This window comes from Dermacentor variabilis, chromosome 4, assembly GCF_050947875.1.
Source record: "Dermacentor variabilis isolate Ectoservices chromosome 4, ASM5094787v1, whole genome shotgun sequence".
Lineage (NCBI taxonomy): Eukaryota > Metazoa > Arthropoda > Arachnida > Ixodida > Ixodidae > Dermacentor > Dermacentor variabilis.
The window spans coordinates 212222459-212236900 of NC_134571.1; the positions used below are offsets into that span (position 1 = coordinate 212222459).

At 45.3% G+C, this 14442-nt stretch overlaps 1 pseudogene; it reads right to left on the bottom strand.

The window, feature by feature from the left end:
• Nucleotides 1-6217: 6217 nt before the first annotated feature.
• LOC142580634 (U2 spliceosomal RNA) lies at nucleotides 6218-6337 on the bottom strand (annotated as a pseudogene).
• Between the last annotated feature and the right edge of the window lie 8105 nt (nucleotides 6338-14442).

A 14442-nucleotide genomic window follows, 5' to 3' on the forward strand; every position in this document is an offset into this window, starting at 1 on the left:
GTGTTTCCTGTCTTTGTATCGTGAATTACACACACCGTTCATCTTGTTGCTAATCAACATGCACTGTATTCTTGCACATAGAAAGAACAAACAGCACAATGGCGTGTATGCTGCATTTGTGTATTTTTCATTTACATGATCCAAGAGTGGCACAGGTTGTCTTGCGTTTTTGCCCATTTTTAAGAGACCAAGTATGTGTTACAAGTTTCCTAATATGCACAGCACAATGTTTACTGCGATAATTTATTCATGCTCTTAAATAATAAGCCAAATAATAAACTGAAAGCTCCTTTATAAGGCGTCTTCTGGGGACTCGACTGGAGAGCAGTGACGGCACCGATACTGGTGTTGCAGGGCAGCCCTCTGGACTTTTTTTGTTATTGCGATGAAGACTTGCCCTTAAGGCATAATTCTTGGTGCGCACCCTCTGGACTTCTGCCACACTCTCAATAGCAAGTGCCTGGTGCTCGCCTGCTGCCACAAGGCGGTTGAGTGGCTCCAGCAGCAGAATGTTTTGCTGCAAAAAGTGGATTGTTGGAAAGATTCAACCGCATATAAACCATTATTTACAAAAAATGCTCGTTGAATTATTGGGACTAAGCGTCCTTAACTGTGGAAGCCTTTAGTGTAATAAGCATAATAAAACAATGGGTCGGGACAACGTTGCTTTATTTTTCATAACTGGGGTTGTCTTTTTCAGAGCCAATTGCCATATTGTTTGTGTGCCAGCAGCTGAGGTGTACCCACACCCTCACGAATCTCTACTGTCAGCACCACAAACCTGTTTTCGTAGACTGCAAAACAAATGCCTCTTCTTACAATCCCGTCTTATGCGAGCTCACTGCATCCTATGCCTACAAACATATTTTTGTCACATTACGCAATTTTCTACCATCATCGGCTGCAGTTTTCTCTCCTTTACATCCATTCTGTCACGCTTATGTAATCATCTGTTATAAATTTGCAACAGGTGATTGAAAACATGCATGGCCTGCCGCCGACTCCCTTTTTTTTCTTAATCTCAACTGGCACATCGGTTGCAACGGTTCAGTACGCCACTGTCTTTCTGCGTTAATGCTATCTCGAACAATTTTTGTTACTTCGCTTTCTGCACAGCCCTGGACTTCTCAAGTATCTTTCTTAACCTCCAGGTTTATGCCCCATATTGCATAACTGGTAGAATTCAATGATTCTAAACTTTTTTCAAGGGTATCGGTAACGGGGCAATCACGATTCGGTAATGCCTTCCATATGCTTTTCAACACATGAAATTTTTTATAAATTTCCTGCTTTATATCAGTACCTGCTATTGATATTACACTTGGATAAAGATACTCTTCCATAGATTCTGCGGGCTGAATGTCACTCATGAATTTCTGTTATCTCACCAAGTTAGTGAAGGTTACCTTTATCTTTTCCATATTATTCAACATTTCAATGTTCACTCTTGGTCCGCCCAAATGTAATAGTTCGAATATTTTACCCGTGCAGGGAATAGCACCTGGGTGATTTTGTCTCCTTGCCTGACTTCTTTTTTGACTGCTATTGAACTTTGATAGTGGCGAAATAATATAGCTGCATAGTCTCGATATTTCCCAGGGTATTGTGCTTCTTGCCCTCTATGATGTACAACGTTTATAACTGTATGTGTACCTAATATGCCTTTTTTGCTATAAATGAAGTCATATAAAAAGTTTCTTGTGCTCTGGAGATTTTTCAATTACCTTATTGATGACATGAATGTGGCATGGCATGGCTTGGAAGCTGGGCAAACGCGTTCACGTTTAAATTTTCGTGGGCCCACATGCATGTATGTAAAAGCACGAATACTCATTAGTTCTCAATGCCTCTTTTAAACTGCTGGACATTCAGTTCGTTACTACGAAAGTGGCTTAATCCGGGTACTATTATTATGCTAAATATGAAACAGTAGAAATATACTTATCTGTAGTTGGTCGATGTCTCCTTCACTGTGTTGGTTGTGAGATTCATTATCGGTACCACCTCCTTGTCGGATCGTAGCTATATTGGCTGTCTTCCTTTTGCACACGCTATGTAATATTCGTGACGCTCGCAGTCACGCAGAGTGGCTGAGCTCAGCGCACTCACAGAAACACTACCGGACAAGTTGTTTTTTCAACATTACGCCGTGAACAGCAAGAGTGTTTTGCGCTATGTAAAATCGCCGAAGCTATTGACAGTCTCACGGGGTGAACGGGAAGATTGCTCAAGGAGGAAGAGAACTATTCAAGAAATAGTGGTCATCGTCGAGCCTGATCACTACGTCACGCACTGCAAGCTCGTTGTACGAGTTTGTTTATCCTGGGCATCTTCGATGTTTAGCCGCCATGCTCGCCCGATGAATGGATGTGATGACACCACTACAGCGTTCCCTCGTGGTATAATGCGAAGCGTACTAAATTACAAATCAGTCTAATCCTCATTCAGTGTACGCATTCTCGTAAGCTTTAAATGCTTCTAAACCACTTTAGCGTAACTAATAATATTGTACTAGATGCATTTGTTTTATAACTTGCTTCTGCATGTAATGCACTCGGTTGAAAGACAAACAAGTGAAAGAAGGCACGACCATGCACCGACGGTATGATCACGTCAGCCCAGTTTGCCGACCACCCAGAAGGCAACGCCCAAGGAATGATAGCCACCCAGAGTGAATCTAGATAAACCAATGAAACAGGAGGCTTGTCGAAAGATAAACTGTGTCGCGGTACCATTTGTGCTTTCATCTTGGGGTGTCGCCAGAGATCGTGAAGATCCCGAGTTTCGCCAAACTCGGCGAATCCTGCATAGCACCCCTTGACACATTCCCTCGGCTTTGGTATGTAAGAAGCCAGAGAAGGTACACCACTTGCGGACGCTAGTTGAGACAAAGGAAGAGAGTGTCCCCGTTGGCAGTGACACTCACCTTCTGGCCCGATATGATAACGGGACAGTTAAATTGTTCTACTTCCTGCAATGCTGAATCAATTGGAAAAATTCTTCTTGTAAAATACTCCAGAAAAAAAAAACAAACGTTTTAGAACTTTCCAGCGCATAACCAAAATTTGCAAGAGAACCTGGTGAGGGGAATTAAATTCTGGAGATTTACGTGCCAAAACCATGATTTGATTATGAGGAACGCCGTAGTGGAGGACCATGGAATAATTTTGACCCCTAGGGGATCTTTAACGCGCCCCCAATACACGGGATATGGAGGTTTTTATTTTTTTATTTTATTTATCAATAGTGTTGGCCGAAGGCTGTTACAAGGTGGTTGAAAGCCAAACGAAACAAGATAGCAGTCCTCCCGAAGTCTAGAACAGACCAAATAAGGCATATACACAGGAAAAGCCACAATTCAAATGAAGAAGAAGCAAAAGACAAATGACAATAGGGTGGTGTTAAATGTACCACAGCCGCTGGATTAATCATGTGTGCTATAACCAGGAACATAAGTAAGACAAATTACCATTATTAAAGTAGCAGCTATGTACTAGCGGAGGTAAAAATTTTGTTAGTGTGGTTTCATATTTATTTAGACGGTCTGCTATTAGTAATTCATGTGGTAGCGCGTTCGATTCCTATATTGTTCTGGGCAAAAACGAGTACTTATGTGAATTTATTCGTGCTGAAATGGGTTGAATTTGCCCTAGGTTGCTGCTTCATAATGTTCGAGACAGACGCTGTTTTATGTGCTGCTGTGTATTAAGGTTAAACCTGTTATGACGAATCAAATAAAGACATTTTAGTCTAGCTATCCTTCTGCGTTCTGAAAGTGTAGGTAGCTAGAGCTTTCTGGGCATTTCAGTTACCGAGTCAGTTGAACGATATTTTGACAAGATGAATCTTGCCGCTCGTCTTTGTAGTTTTTCAATTCTATCTAGCAGTTTTTTTAACTGATCCCACAGGACGCTCGCGTACTCTAATGTGGGCCGAACAAGCGTTAAATATGCAGCTAATTTAGTTTGCTAAAGAGGAAGTTTTAACTTTCACCTCAAGTAGCAGAGCTTTTTTCCAGCTGATGAGCATATGTTGACTATGTTTGCTTTCCAGTTGAGGTCACTCGATATGGTAATTCCAAGGTACTTAAAGTGATTTTCACTGCTTATGAACTTACTATCTATCTCATAATCGAGGGAGTGTATATTTTTATCTTCTTGGTTACCGCTATATACATAGTCTTGCTGCAGTTTATTTTCATTTCCCACTCATTGCACCAGTTACTACTACTTTTTAATGCAGAATTCAGGACGATGTGTTCATTGCGGCTGGATACTGCAGTGTACATTAAGCAGTCGTCGGCAGAAAGTCGAACCTTTATAATGGAATTATTCTGGTCTGCAATGTCAGTTATATAACTGAGAAAAAGGACAGGGCTCAGCAGTGATCCTTGAGGGACTCCTGACGTTGCAGGCAACACTCCGAATTTCACGCCATTCACTTGCACAAACTGTGTTCTTACTAAATATTATTGAATCCATTTGACAATGTTAATGTTAACGCCGAGACTAAGCAGTTTGTTAAGAAGTTCTGGGTGTGGAACGTGGTTGGACGCTTTTAAGAAATTGAGGCAAACAGCATCTAACCGACATTTCTCGTTAGGTACGCTTAAAAAATCATGTATGGTTTTCAGTGAGTTGGGTAACCGTTGACAATTTTTGCCTAAAACCATGTTCGTTAGGAAGAAGGATATTAGCATTTTCGAAGTAATTGAACAAGTTTTTTGATATTACATGCTCCATAATCTTGCAGCATGTAGAAGTAATTGAAATGGGCCTCTAATTTTCGATGCTGTGTCTGTCGCCGGATTTACAGTTGGGAACAACTCTAACGGTCAGCCAGTCAGATGGCAAATTTGTGCTGCTCTAGGGATGCCTTAGAAACGATACAGAGATGCTTAGACATCCATTCCGCATATCGTTTTAAAAATTCAGTTGGGATGCCATCATGATCGGATGATTTTTTGTGTCTATCTTAAGGAGTAGTGAAAATATCCCTTACTCAGAGAAAACGACTTTTGCATTTCGCCTCCATGGAAACGTGGGTGCCGTGGCCGAGATTTGATCTCTTGACCTCGTGCTAAGCAGCGAAAACCACAGCTGCTATGCCACCACGGCGGGTGCTTGGTGACGGGTCCTGTGGAATACAACGCGACGGCTGCCGATGATAGCTTTCTACTGCTCGTGACTCTAGTTCATTGAGATGCGTGGCGCGATGATGACTGATCACGAAGCGAGAAGAAGATAACGCTACAGCCCTTTAACGATTGTTCGTAAATGCCCCACCGTCTTTGCTGATGGTATGCGTGGCACCATGCACGAATTCACTGCCCGTCCTTCCTTCCCCCCTCTCCCTGTCCTTTAATTTTTCCTGTCCCCCGAATCAGGCGCGAATCATGGTTCCCCATTGTTTGAATTTCGCAATTGCTATTACCAACAGTGATTCCTATTCGGTTGTCTACAAATCAGAGCGCGACTGCTTGTCCCGTTACTGTTACTCCGTGGACACGCCAAACGTCGACGACATGGGCGCTTCCGCCTGCGTTCCCTCCGTCTTCCAATTGTATAGTATGGCCAATAAGGAACGCCGTGACGCCACTTTGCGGACCCTCATTGAGCGAGTTGAATCTGCACCTACTGACCCATCCTTACGGTGGTTCCTCCTCGAGAACGGTGTTTTGTTCCACCGTAATTTTCACGCGGCGGTCCTTCGCTTTTCTGTGTGGTCCCTCGACTCCTTCCCTCAGGCGTTCTCCATGAGCTTCATGGCGCACCAATTGTAAGCAATTTTGGTGTCACTCGCATCTATGGCCGTTTTTGCCGACGCTTATACTGGCCCGGCTTTGCTCGCTCTGTACGACGATACGTTGAGTGGTGTGAGCCCTGTCAGCATAAAAAAAAACAGCGACGCTTTCTGCCGGGCATCTTCGACCCCTCATCATCTCAACTGAGCCTTTGTTTCGAGTGGGCTGAGATATTCCCAGTCCTTTTCCTGAGTCCAAATCCAGCAAGATGGTGGATCGGTGTGGCTACGGATTACGTGACGCGCTACGCCATAACCCAAGCGCTTCGGACCAGCTGTGCAAGTGACGTCGCGGACTCCTTGCTCCGCGACATCATTTTAGTGCATGGCACCCCACGATAGATACGCACGGACCATGGCCGTAACTTCCTTTCCCAAGTCATTGCCGACATATTTCAGTCTTACTGTACGAAGCATAAGCTCGCTACATAGTACCATCCTCAGAATAGGTTTGATATCGTGGGTCCATATAGAACCCGTATGAGATATTAAGCTGATAAGAACAGATACTACACTTTTATCTTAAAGAAGTATTGGCCCGCCATAAAGTATCTCCCCGACCTTACGCGGTTCAGTCAGGGCCGGGCGCCCTTCCCAGGACCTTTGCTCATACTGGGTGTAGCTCGGCATGTCGACCTACCGAACCACATTCCAGGGCCGGGTCGCTAGCCAGAGCTATACGTCCTGTACCCTTTTACGTTGGGTCATCGTCGGACCGAAGTCCTATGATCGAGCGTGACGGCCCACCCTTATACTATCACCTCGTTGGTCATGTTTTGGGCAACCCACGTACTCGAGTTGGCGGGGGCGATAACTCCCCGAATGCCCCCCGTGAAAGGCACCTCTGCCGGGCGCCGAAGCGTCCTCGAGCTTGGTGGTTCCCTTGTACACCAGACCTCTGGCTGGGAAGCCACCTCTCCCCACATTTATATAGCGGATGGGTTGACCGCCGGCCCTTTCCCAAAAGAGCCTCCCATGTCAGTGACAGGAGGCCTGAGTCCTAACAGGAAACTCCCGATTGTCACCTTATGGTACTACTCCCAAACCCGAACCCCTGAGCGATCGAACAGGACCATCACCAACATGCTGTGGCCGTGTGTTCAGCCTGACCACTGTGACTGGGACTTTGCACTACCTTACGTACTCACAATTCTTCACGCCACGAAACTGCCCGTTATTTGCCGTTTTCCCTGTTCCTTGATCGTGACCCCGCATTGCCCATGGACGCTTCCCTTCTCTCTGCTAATCCCTGGAGGAGCGACTATGCCCACCGTGACGCCATTGCTCATGCTCAGCGGGACCATGACGTACACTTTTCACCAGGTTCCCTTGTGCTCCTTTGGTCCAATCCTCGTCAAGTGTGGCTCAGAAAAATTCCTACCTTGCTACAAGCGCCCTTACCGCGTCTTATGTTCAGTGACCGTTGTCACCTATGAGATCGTCCCCGTATGCTGTATAATGTCACCTGGCCTCACCTTGCCTCATGCCGTTCATGTCCCACAGCTGAACCCTTACCACGTGCTTTCCGACGGTCCCATTTGACGAACCGGGACGGTGCCTTTCTCGTGGGGCGTCGTGTTACAATTAGGCGAATAAGCGAACCATGACGGTCCTGGAGACGACGTAAAGTGGACGCAGCCTGACAGATCTCTTCCGTCTGACGAACGTTCGCGCTTTGTAAATACAATGTAAATAGTTTTATACGCGTAACAATTGCTGTCGCAAGCAAATGTGCAGGAAATTTACGCAACCATCCCCTCCCCTTAAAACAGGAGTCAAGATCTGTCCCTGGTATAGGGATGAGTGAATTTCGTTAACTCTAATGTGGGTGCCAGCTCATTCGTACAGCCCGGGTAACGAAGCAGCACACTTAGCTGCCCGAGTAGCAGATAACCGGGATTTCAGATCGCTCCACCCTGATGGCCTACTTGAACCCACTCTACTCAACTCAACTCTACAAGCAGAGCGCATCCGTTCCCGAGAGCGATTGTTTCCTGGAAGCAGGTCATGACATTACGGCGGGTACAGACTCGATCCCTGCTAAGCCCTAAAAAGATTTCTGAAATTTCCAAGCAAGGGTTCAAAGCTAACTGCAGGCGAAGGTCTATAGGTACGGTGATGCTGTAGGGCCGTTGCAAGCAGACGAGCACCATTGCCACATAAACAGCGTGGAGACCATTCGTAGATCGCAAAAAGTCAAGAAAATATGTGTCTCACCGGTCACTTCTGCATATGGCAGTAAGCACAAACCATGCGTTTAGCTGGTATAAAATGTGGGTTCTGGTTGTTCTTGCGCCCTCATGACGGCGTTCAATGTAGCGCAAGCAGTACATGAACACAGATGAAGAAGTGAGCTTGAACGCTGCACTGTTTGTGTGTCCAGTTATTTCTCAGCGCCCATTACTTGATGCGCCGCACTGAACGCCTTCATGAAGTTGATACTAACCGAAGCACTAACCGCAGACCCAGATTACTTACTTTGAGGGTGCCCGTCCAACGCCTCGCCAAGAACGATTCTTCGGCAGCCCTCACGCTGGAGACCAGGGAGCGCGCGATCAAGACGGATGACCCAGAATGCGAAGCCATGCTTGCAGAGTGGACTAACCGCGTCACGGCCACATGGCATCTACGCTAGCTCCTCGCCATGGTCTCAACTACGAATTTGTGCTTCCAATAAAGTTTACTTCTCTTTCTCTCTCTCTCTCTCTCTCGTTAACACTAATCATAAATGGCTTCTTGGCAAATCCCATGTAGTGGGTTGGTGTCTTCGTATGACATGCAAGTAAGACACAGAAGAAGAAGCTGAGTCCAGCCCGCAGACACTTCTCTCTGAGTTCGAACCGCCGACCTTCTACCAGACGTGCCTGCGCCGAGAAGATATGGCCGAGCCACTTATCGCCCCTCTGGGAGCACCCGTTGGCGGTATTCCTGGCCCAGAAGATGAAATGGACCCCATGCAGATGGAGATGATGCTGTAAGTCGCGACTGGAATTCTTTTTCGCGTTGTAGAGCTGTGCAAATCCAAGGATATCGGTGATGCTGGAGGGCCGGGGCAAGTAGGTGAGTGCCATTGCTGCATAAACAGCGTGGAGACCATTCATAGATCGTAAGAAGTCAAGAAAGTATGTGCGTCTCACCAGTCGCTTCTACACATGGCGGGAAGCGCCAAGCATGTGTTAAGTTGGCGTGAATTGTGGGTTGTACATTTGTTACGCCCTCACGACGGTGTTCAATGTACAGGAACATAGGGGAAGAAGTGATCTTGAACGCTGCGCTGTTTGTGTGTCCAGTTATTTCTCAGCGCCCTTTACTTGGTGCGCCGCACTGAACGCCTTCGTGAAGTATATGCCAACCGAAACCCAACGAAGCGAGACAGTACGCGGAATACAAGACATTCTAGGAGTAGAGAAGAAGGATGAAGTATGGTCTCAGCTAGCCATGCTCCAGTAAAAACATATTTCTGGAGTTTAAGGCACGGTTCCATGTTTCATTTTGGCTCATTGACAATGAGATTATTACTCGTCGTAAAGCTTTGGCCCAATGCGACGTTGTGCCCTTGAGCATATATAATAATAATAATAATAATAATAACAATAATAATATAATAATAATAATAATAATAATAATAATTGGAATACTACTACTAGTATTAACAATAATAATAGTCATATTCAAGAGCAACATATAAAAATTCAGGCCCGTCATAGCCAATTAGGAGGCTCGCGCGACTAGACCTAGTAGAAGTGGCGAGGAGGTGAAAAAAATGGCAAAACTAGAAAGAAAAATATTGTTCTCAATTAGTACCAGATCGTGTTAAAGAATTCTGCTCTATACAAGCAACATGAAGTAGAATAAACCAGATAATAATTCAAACATTGACAGTGATTTCAGAGCATTCTTCAACATGCGCTTTGCGCACAGCCGGGTGACAAAACAGCCACTAAAGAGGTCTTGAACGAGGAGCACGTCGGGAAATCGCACTCGTGGTTGTTGAACCAGTGACCGGCCACACCCGCGAGATAGAAGAGCACGTTGCTCAGTTTCGCGGTGTCGCCCCATTTTTTTGTGGGCGCTTACGCTCTCGTAAGTCTTCAGGCAGTCCTCGACGTCAGTATCATTCGCGCCACTTAAGATGGCAGGGTCCCAGTGGCGAAGCACACCAGAGCCCTTGATGGACAGAGGAGGGGCTTGCTGGGATGGAGTAGGAGGGGTTTGCTTGGAAGCGTCTTCAGGCATGGTCGAGCTTAGGGTACGGAATCGGGGTTCCAGGATGGACGTTGTAGCCCGAGGCACCCTCCACCACTTGTAAAGTCGTTTTTCAGTCACCGACGTTTGGGACCGACCGTTAGAGCAGGGCACGGACTCCCGACACGAGTGGCAGTCACGAGCGAACGCACTGAACAGGACCCACTAGAAAGCGTGGGAGAAGACGACCCACTATATATTTCCAATCCTTCTTTGCATTACATTAAGAACCTCTCCTTCATTGAATATTTTTGGCACATACGTGCACCATCTAGCCTTGCGGAACCTCCTTGCACAAAGGGATGCTACAAAGCGGAGCACTCCGCGCACAAACCGCGGAGCTAGAGCATTATATCCGGAAAATATTAGTAATACTAAAAATGTTTTCTTTAGAAAAAAAAGGTTGCGATAAAGGACCGTGCCAGAAGCTGCACATACAGCTTGAGGTGCCCTGGCCTCCTCGCTATACATCAGGCAACAACATCGGTAGTTCATACTCAAGGCAAATGCAAACAAAAGAAGTGTGAAAATATGAAAATAGGCAGCAAACACGGATAGATAATGTGTTGCAAACTATACAGAGCGTAAAAATCTGCGTATGGGAGCTGGTTAACCGTAGGACTACTGATATCAGTGATTTGTTCGAGATGTACTAGCTCAATATTTAAGGCAAGGTATGATTCAACATTAGATGTACATATTTTCTCCAGGATTCTTTTTTGACTAATCATGGGCGCTATAACGAAAAGCTATTCCAAATTTTTATTCCAATTCCACAATCTGCTCACCACGATTGCTCAGAAAATGGTTGCACCACTCCCGACTTTCCCTGTCTTCACGCGATTTGACGGAACTGCGATGCACCCATCTGATATGACGTGCACACACTTATTATGTATGATTAGACTGAAGAAAAAAAATTATTTATTATTCAACGCCTTTTTCTCCATGATTCCTCTGCTATTTATGAAATGTTTATAATGACCACCCTTACTTCGCCTGCATATCATGCGACGTCATAAAACCACGAAAACTCAACGCGCTAAAGGGATGTGTACGCGTTAAGGGTGCATTTATATGCCGAACAAAACTAAGTTTCCCTGAATAGCCGGTGGCTGCCCCGATCCGAAAGGAATAGAAAACGGCCGCACGCCGATCGCTCAGGCATTGCCTACTTGGAGCTGCCGGAGAGCATTATTGCCGTATAATAAGAAAAATCACCTCGCAGTATAAAGTTGTCGAACCCTTTTGGAACGTTTACATTGATCTACGAACTCTTCTTCGCTGGGGATTCGTTTTAGCGGCATACTTAACCTTCTGTCGCACGCCGCCGCAAGCCAATAAAGGGAAACGGACCAATCGCAGACGCCAGTGCCAACTTCCTCATTCGGCTATCTGTTTTCAGTGCTCTGGCTCGGCCCCATCAATGCTTTTTCCACTTAGGCGTAATCCTTGTCTCTTGTAAGCCAATCAGATAAGCACAATGTAGGCAATGTTATTCGTTTCGAAAGAAAACAAAACTGACTTATTAAAAAAGAGGACAGTTTGAGATTGACGCTTTTCAAACAACGCTGTGGGTTGCTGCCGGATACTTGCGTTAGAGGTTACGTAAATTTAAAGTTAGGCGATCAGAATAAAAACAGATTCGAATAGTTTTACGTTATGAGACCCATGGTTCAATAGGTTTTGTACTATACGCAGGCAAGCCTTCCCTTTATCGGTGCAGCCTATATAAATAGCTGCCCTTATTAATTAGGCCACGTTTCAAAGAACTGCCCAGTTTCTGCATATATTTATCGGGACAAACATGCATTTACACGCATAGATCTTATGAGAATAATTTTGTGATATTGGAATAAATTAGCAGTATGCACGAGGTACCCAGCGTTGAAAGTCACACGAACTATCCTGTTTTCTAGAAATACCTGTTACGAACATTTTATGCAATAGTTGTGGCTCATACGAGAATACTATAATTGACAGTAGAGAAAGAAATGCTTGTACGAAGATAAGTTTATTGATTTGGGATGAAAAAAACCAGTGGGAACACATAATACCATGAATTCGCGATAACTTCCTAATTACCTTCTTAACATGCTCATTTCAGCTAGCATTCTCTCTAACATATACGCCTAAAATCCTGACTGATTTCACTACTTCGATGGTAACTACTTAACGTAGTGTACTTTATATCAAGGTGCATGTTGCGGGGATGAAAACCTGCAGCTTTAGTTTTATCGGCACGTACAATCAGAGAGTTACAATGCGCGCACTAGTTAAGGTCTTAGAAAGCTGTTTTGGCATGCTGTTTTGGCGGTGCTGGAAGTGCCAGGAAACAGTATGTTCATATCGTCATTTTCACATCATCACCATGGATTATATGTTTAGCATGTTCGCTAACATCGGTAGGAAATGATTAGCCAAGACTATAAGTTATACGTATTATGGGATAAGTTCATTTCACTGATAAAACCATGCAATATTACCTTCTCGCGGGTGTGAATGCTCAGCGAAAGCTTTTATCTTTTTTAGGGTTCGGGGAAACTGACGCTTATAAAGCACAATGGCAAGCATTCAACTACAGTTGTTTGCAATGTAATTTATTGTGGTTGAACGTAAAGCTTGCTGCCTACAATCCCCCTAAATCTTCTCTAGTGTGCACGAGATGCTCCTCAAAAGTACACGAGAAGGCACACTCATGTGGGTTCAGCTGCATAGATCTACCAACAGCCGCCTAGTACGATATTAAATAATAGCTGAAGCGAACAAGGGGACTTGATCAGAACATTTAGTATGCGCGAGAATTCACACAGTTTCTTGAGTGCGCTGAAGCAGTAGGGATGTTTGTAGGGGTTTATTAAGAATTGCATAATGTTCCGGGAATAGTCGAGCGTACAGAAAACATGCGAGTTTTCGTGCAGTTACATCAGTATGGGCGCATCGATAAATTGAAGCACATTTAGAAACTATCTACAAAAGTATACTTTTATTAGGAATACGGCGGAGAGTTTGTTCGGAAAGCTCTGCGCCATCGTCGTCGTGACAAAGACTTATGTCACTGTTGTGATGTTTGCATATCAGATTGATCTAGATCAGCGAAAGTGCCGGCTGAGCTCGTGTCAGAAGCTGGTCGCAAAGTATGACTTCCGGTGGTCAACATCGACGACGTCTGAAGAAGAGGAAGACGTGGTAGAATCGAGGGATGCTATTGGGTATGAAGAATCGGTCACTTTATTCAGGACACGGCAAGCGGCATACTACTGCGAAATCAGCTTTTCGGAAAAGTTAACGCGCCGAGATGGAGACCAAAGCAGCACAAGGTACGAACACGCACTGAAGTGTACATGCTGATAGTGGTCCTCATACTCTCACTTCTGGCGTGTCTGCAACACACAAAGCCAAAAGCGGGTAATCTGTCCTTCTGTGTCTTGTTTTTTTACCTGGCAACACAGCTGTCATCTTATAATTCATGCACGTGACGTTTACGTGCCGTCCCGTTCCTTTATATAATTAACCAAGTAGGAGCGAAGAGTAGACGTTCCATCTCTTGTGTCATGTTGAGATATATCATGTCCTTTCTTTTCTGGCGTTAACATAGATGGTATGTAGAAGAGAAAGTGGCGAGTGGTGCCATGGCGCAGTCGTAGGCCGTTGTCGAAACCTACGACACGGGCCCGTGATTGCAGTCGCAATGGTGAGAAGAAATACGCACACAAAGTACATCATTGAAGAGCCATTCAGGCGCTCAGTAATTTCAATATTCTCTCGCTTAATCTGCGAAACCGCCTAATGTAGCCATCTAATCATTCGGCCTCACGTTGCCCACAGGACATGAGTCTTTCAATCCCCATTTGCTGAATCATGTATTCAGCTATGTGTTCGCGGAATTTTCCAGTGTGTTTACCTACCGGGTGAACCGGGAAAACCGGGAATTCTCAGGAATTTTGAGTAGTCTGGAAAAACCCAGAAAAAACTCAGGGAATTTGTGCCTCTATCAGGGAAAATTAGGTGTAATTTTATTGGAAGGGTCGAAAGTCGCGGTAATGCTGGCTCGAGTACAGACAGGAATCGTAATGAATCGTCTTTGACGCCCTGTCGTCGGCTGGAGGAGTTGCCAGTGTACAGTCAATGACCTACTTCCCGGATTTCCGATAATTTGGACGGCTTCACGGCACTGCCACCACGTACCCCATAGAGGCCATGCCTCAGAACGTCTGAAATTTTCGTATGCAACAACCCTTCGCCGTCCGAATTTCCGGACGTTTTGCCGTGACCGAAGATCGGAAACAGCATTAATCAAAGCCACCACCGCTGCCATTTGATTACCACGCCGCCTCGAACCGACGCTCTCGCACACAGAGCCACTGGCAGCCGTAGCCACTACTGCGGCAACGT